Source organism: Triticum aestivum, chromosome 7A (assembly GCF_018294505.1).
Source record: "Triticum aestivum cultivar Chinese Spring chromosome 7A, IWGSC CS RefSeq v2.1, whole genome shotgun sequence".
Classification (NCBI taxonomy): Eukaryota; Viridiplantae; Streptophyta; class Magnoliopsida; order Poales; family Poaceae; genus Triticum; species Triticum aestivum.
Genome location: NC_057812.1, coordinates 104,078,431 through 104,084,831, shown reverse-complemented (window position 1 = coordinate 104,084,831; position 6,401 = coordinate 104,078,431).

Genomic DNA, 6,401 nt, shown 5'->3' with positions numbered 1-6,401 from the left:
GAATATTTGAGGATTTACTGTGCAAAAATTACCACGGGAGGAGCTGCCACCTGGCCACGAGGGTGGTGGGCGCCCCCCCTATAGGGCGCGCCCCCTGCCTCGTGGTCCCACGGTGGCCCTCCTCCACTTATCCCAGCACCCATCTTCTTCCTCTATCTCACACAAACCCAAAAAACCAACTCAAGCACACAAGTTCCAGCCACTTTTGTTGTGATTTTTGATCTCCTTGCTCAAAGCACCTCTCGCAAAACTGCTTGGGGAGATTGTTCCTTGGTATGTGACTCCTCCATTGGTCCAATTAGTTTTTGTTCTAGTGCTTTATTCATTGCAAATTTTTGCTGCATAGGTGACCATGTTCTTGAGCTTGCATGTCAAATTTATATGGTTCCAAGTAGTTCTAATGCTTGATATAGGCTCTAGGCACTTGTAGGAGTAGTTGCTATCAGTTCTATTGAGTTTGGTTACTCTTATTTTGAAGTTACTAAAAATTTCAGAATTTTTCAGAGATAAACAATATGCTTAGGAAGATGTTCCAAGGTGGTTCCTCTAAGAAGCAAGGACCCATGATTGCTATGCGCGATGCTGACGAGGATCCACCAAGAGACGCTCCAGTACGACCTTGCGAATGGCCGTCGGAAAATTTTATGGACCATGCGGGAATTAAAGAAGAATTCAAAGCATATTTGTGCAATGCCGGTCTTGAGGATTTTGAGGCTAACAAATGCCCCCAGTATCATGATCTCACAAGTTCATTTGTGAGGAGGTTTGAGTATTCATCTTCGCGTAATTCTCCTTCAGTCATGTTTGATCTCTATGACAAATCTTATACCATGGACTTAGAGGATTTCACTTCTGCTTGCGAATTTCCATCACGGGCTAGTGTTAGGGATCCCCCTAAATCTGAATTTAGAAACTTTCTTGCTAGTATAACTGTGGGGGAATCTAGAGATATAACGCATGCTACCATAGGGAGCATTTACTTTCCTGCTATACATTATTTTGCTCTTTTCATCGGTAGATGCATAAATGCTAAGGATGAAGCATGTCACATGTGTGTCCCTGATCTTAGCATTCTTAGGAGTGTTGTGTTAGGAGACCAATCTTATCATATGGGAGCCATTGTAGCTCGTAGGTTGCATCATAATAGACATAATGGAGATTTCTTTGGAGGAATTTTTGCAACCCGCTTAGCTCATTTTCTTGAGATAGACATTCGTGAGAGTGATACGGAGTTGCCTCCTGCATATTTAGATTATAACTCTATGGCTTCGCACCAGTTTGTCGAGAGGCCTGAATCACCTCTCTTATATCTTTTAATTTTTGAGAAACGACGTGTTTTCCGTATTACTCTCCCTGCTCCCGCCTTCTTTGATTCACAGACAAAAGGAAGATATGTTATTGCCAGAGAGGAGGCAGAAGAGTACGAGAGGAGAGCTGAGGCAGCTCGACTCCACGCTGCAGCTCAGCAGGCGATAACCGGTGCACGTCAGTATGATCCCAACTATCCTTCATCATCACAGTACGACCCCAACAACTATTATTATGGATATCCGCCAGGCCAGCCGTGGCCATAGACCAACTTAGGCCAAAAGCCTAAGCTCGGAGGAGTACATATTTCTCACCGACATTACATTTATGTTCACACACACTCATTGCTAGATGTCGGTGCTCATACTTTTTCACTGTAATATCCATGCTAGTTTACTTTCTTTTTCCTTCTTTCTTCTTGTGTGTTTGTTAAACCTTAAGAAAAACCAAAAAAAATAGTAGTAGTTTATTTTTCTGCTGTAGTAGTAATAATTAAAAAGAAAACCCAAAAATATTTCCCATTCTTCTTTTGCTTGGTGGGAGCTTTCCCGTGTAAATAGTTTTATTTCTTTTCTTTTCTTTGGGGTTCAGTAGGGGAAGACCATAATTAAATTGTTGAAGTGGCTCTTATATGCATTATCATTGAATTAACCAAAGAGCCCATATTTCCTTGTCTTCTCCTGTTTATTGAATGCCTGTAGATTCCATCTTAGTCCAATGCACGTGCACTCTTATTATTATTCACACCGTTCGGTTGTGCAAGTGAAAGGCAATTATGATGATATATGATGGACTGACTGAGATGAGAAAAGCTGGTATGAACTCGACCTCTTTTGTTTTTGTAAATATGATGAGCCCCGCGTTCTTGATTCAGCTTATTATGAATAAACATCTTTGCAATGACAATTAGAGATCATAGTTGATTGTGCCATGCTTGATTAGCTATGAGTTATAATGATTTACCTTGTATACCAACATGCTATTGAGATGATTATGATGTGGTATGATGGGGTGGTATCCTCTTTTGAATGATTTAAGTGACTTGACTTGGCACATGTTCATGCATGTAGTTGAAACAAAATCAACATAGCCTTCACGATATTTATGTTCATGGTGGATTATATCCTACTCATGCTTGCATCCAATGTTTATTAATTTTAATGCATGTACATGGCTGTTGTCGCTCTCTAGTTGGTCGCTTCCCAGTCTTTTGCTAGCCTTCACTTGTACTAAGCAGGAATACTGCTTGTGCATCCAATTCCTTAAACCCCAAAGTTATTCCAGATGAGTCCACTATACCTTCCTATATGCGGTATCTACCTGCCGTTCCAAGTAAATTTGTATGTGCCAAACTCTAAACCTTCAAATAAACATTCTGTTTTGTATACTCGAATAGCTCATGTATCAACAAAGGTTGTCCTTATCTTCCGTGTTAGGCGGGTTATTCTCAAGAGGAGTGGACTCCGCTCCTCACTCACGAGAAAATGGCTGGTCACCGGGATGCCCAGTCCCATGCTTTATGTAAACTAAATCAAAATTAATTGCAAACAAAACTCCCCCTGGGACCTGATGTATGTTGGAGGCACTCGTTGTTTCGAGCAAGTCATGGATTGATGCTTGTTGGTGGAGGGGGAGTATAAAATTTACCATTTTGTTTGGGAACCGCCTATAATGTGTATAGCATGGAAGATATCGCCATCTCTTAGTTGTTATGTTGACAATGAAAGTATATCGCTCAAAATACAATTTATCTCTATTTCAAAACCGAGCTCTGGCACCTCTACAAATCCCTGTTTCCCTCTGCGAAGGGCCTATCCATTTACTTTTATGTTGAGTCATCACCCTCTTATTAAAAAGCACTAGCTGCAGAGCACAGCTGTCATTTGCATTCATCACTATTAATTTATATTGGGTGTGACTATGATTGGATCTCTTTTACCATGAATTACAATGTCTAGCCAGTCCTTGATCTTTAAAGGTGCTCTGTATTTATGTTTTGCGGTCTCAGAAAGGGCTAGCGAGATACCATCTTGTTATATCATATTATGATTGTTTTGAGAAAGTGTTGTCATCCGAGATTTATTATTATGACTTGCTAGTTGATTATGCTATTGATATGAGTAATTGTGAGACCTGAGAATTATTGCAAATGTGGTTAGTTATGATCTATGCTGAAAACTTGAATGCAGGCTTGACATAGTTACAACAACAAGAGCAAACAAAGTTTGTAAAAGTTTTTCTTTCTTTCTTTCAGTTTGTCAACTGAATTGCTTGAGGACAAGCAAGGGTTTAAGCTTGGGGGAGTTGATACGTCTCCGTCATATCTACTTTTCCAAACACTTTTGCCCTTGTTTTGGACTCTATCTTGTATGATTTGAATGGAACTAGCCCGGACTGACGCTGTTTTCAGCAGAATTACCATGGTGTTGTTTTATATGCAGAAAACAAATATTCTCGGAATGACCTGAAACTCCACGGGAGGTCTTAGAAAAAATAAAAAAATCCTCGCCAAAGATGAAGACCATAGGGTCCACACCCTTTCCACGAGGGTGGGGGCGCGCCCCCCTAGGGCATGCCCCCTACCTCGTGGGCCCCCTGTTGCGTCTCCGACTCCAACTCCACCTCCATATATTGAGTTTCGATGAGAAAAAACTCAGAGAGAAGAAATCATCGCATTTTATGATACGGAGCCACCGCCAAGCCCTAAAACCTCTCGGGAGGGATGATCTGGAGTCCGTTCGGGGCTCCGGAGAGGGGGATTCGTCGCCGTCGTCATCATCAACCATCCTCCATCACCAATTTCATGATGCTCACCGTCGTGCATGAGTGATTCCATCGTAGGCTTGCTGGACGGTGATGGGTTGGATGAGATTTATCATGTAATCGAGTTAGTTTTGTTAGGGTTTGATCCCTAGTATCCATTATGTTCTGAGATTGATGTTGCTATGACTTTGCTATGCTTAATGCTTGTCACTAGGGCCCGAGTGCCATGATTTCAGATCTGAACCTATTATGTTTTCATGAATATATGTGAGTTCTTGATCCTATCTTGCAAGTCTATAGTCACCTACTATGTGTTATGATCCGGCAACCCCGAAGTGACAATAATCGGGACCACTCCCGGTGATGACCATAGTTTGAGGAGTTCATGTATTCACTATGTGCTAATGCTTTGTTCCGGTTCTCTATGAAATGGAGGCCTTAATATCCCTAAGTTTCCAATAGGACCCTGCTGCCACGGGAGGGTAGGACAAAAGATGTCATGCAAGTTCTTTTCCATAAGCACGTATGACTATATACGGAATACATGCCTACATTACATTGACGAAATGGAGCTAGTTCTGTGTCATCCTATGTTATGACTGTTACATGATGAACCGCATCCGGCATAATTATCCATCACTGATCCGGTGCCTACGAGTTTTCCATATACTGGTTTACGCTTATTTACTTTTCCGTTGCTACTGTTACAATCACTACAAAATACCAAAAACATTACTTTTGTTGTCTTTACTTTTGTTGCCACTACTACCACTATCATATTACTTTGCTACTAAACACTTTGCTGCAGATACTAAATTTCCAGGTGTGGTTGAATTGACAACTCAGCTGCTAATACTTGAGAATATTCTTTGGATCCCCTTGTGTCGAATCGATAAATTTGGGTTGAATACTCTACCCTCAAAAACTGTTGTGATCCCCTATACTTGTGGGTTATCAGCAAACAACACACGAAAAACAGAATCTGTCAAAAACAGAACAGTCTGTAGTAATCTGTAGGTTTCGAATACTTATGTAATCCCAAAAATTCTGAAACAAATTGGTTGATGTGAGGAATTTGTCTATTAATCATCTTCAAAACGAATCAACCTAATCTCATTCTCCAGTAAAAAAATGTCAGCAAATCTCGTGAGCGCTAAAGTTTCTATTTTTTACAGCAAGATCGCAAAGACTTCCCCCAAATCTTCCCAAAGGTTCTACTTGGCACAAACACTAATTCAAAGCATAAAACCACATCTAAAAAGAGGCTAGATGAATTACTTATTACTAAACAGGAACAAAAATCAAGAAACAAAAATAAAATTGCATTGCCTCCCAACAAGAGCTATCGTTTAACGCCCCTAGCTAGGCATAGATAATTTCAATGATGCTCACATGAAAGACAAGAATTGAAGCACAAGGAGAGCATCGTGAAACACGTGACAAACACATCTAAGTCTAACATACTTCCTATGCATAGGCATCTTATTGGCAAACAAATTATCATAGCAAGCAAAAACTATCATATGCAAGGAAGCGGAAAGAAACAATAGCAATCTCAACATAACGAGAGGTAATTTAGTAACATGAAAATTTCTACAATCATATTTCCCTCTCTCATAATAATTACATGTGAGATCATAAGCAAATTCAACAAAATAGCTATCACATAAAATATTTTCAACACGATCCACATGCATGCAAAGTTGACACTCTTCCAAAATAGTGGGATTAACATTAACTAAAGTCATGACCTCTCCAAACCCACTTTTATCGAAAATTGCATAAGATTGAACATTCTCCAAATACATGGGATCTAAAATTGACACTCTTCCGAACCCACTTTTAATATTGCAAACATTATTATCAATCTTATATTCATCATGGGGCTTAAATAAATTTTTAAGATCATAAGAAGAATCACTCCAATCATGATCATTGCAACAAGTAGAGGACATAGAAAAACTAGCATCCCAAAGCTTAGGGTTTTGCATATTATTAGCACAATTTACATCAATAGAATTTATAATAAAATCATTGCAATCATGCTTTTTATTCAAAGATCTATCGTGAATTGCTTCATAAAGTAATTCATCACACTTTCCAGATTCACGAATTTCAAGCAAAACCTCATAAACATAATCTAGTGCACTCAACTCACTATCAATTGGTTCATGATAATTGGATGCTTTAAAAAATTAGCAAGAGGATGAGGATCCATATCAATAGTTTTTTAGCAAGCGAAGATGCAAGCAAATGGAAGGCACATGGTAACACGAGCAAATAGAGGGACGAATGGAAGAGGGCGAATAAAACGGCAAAGGTGAAGTGGG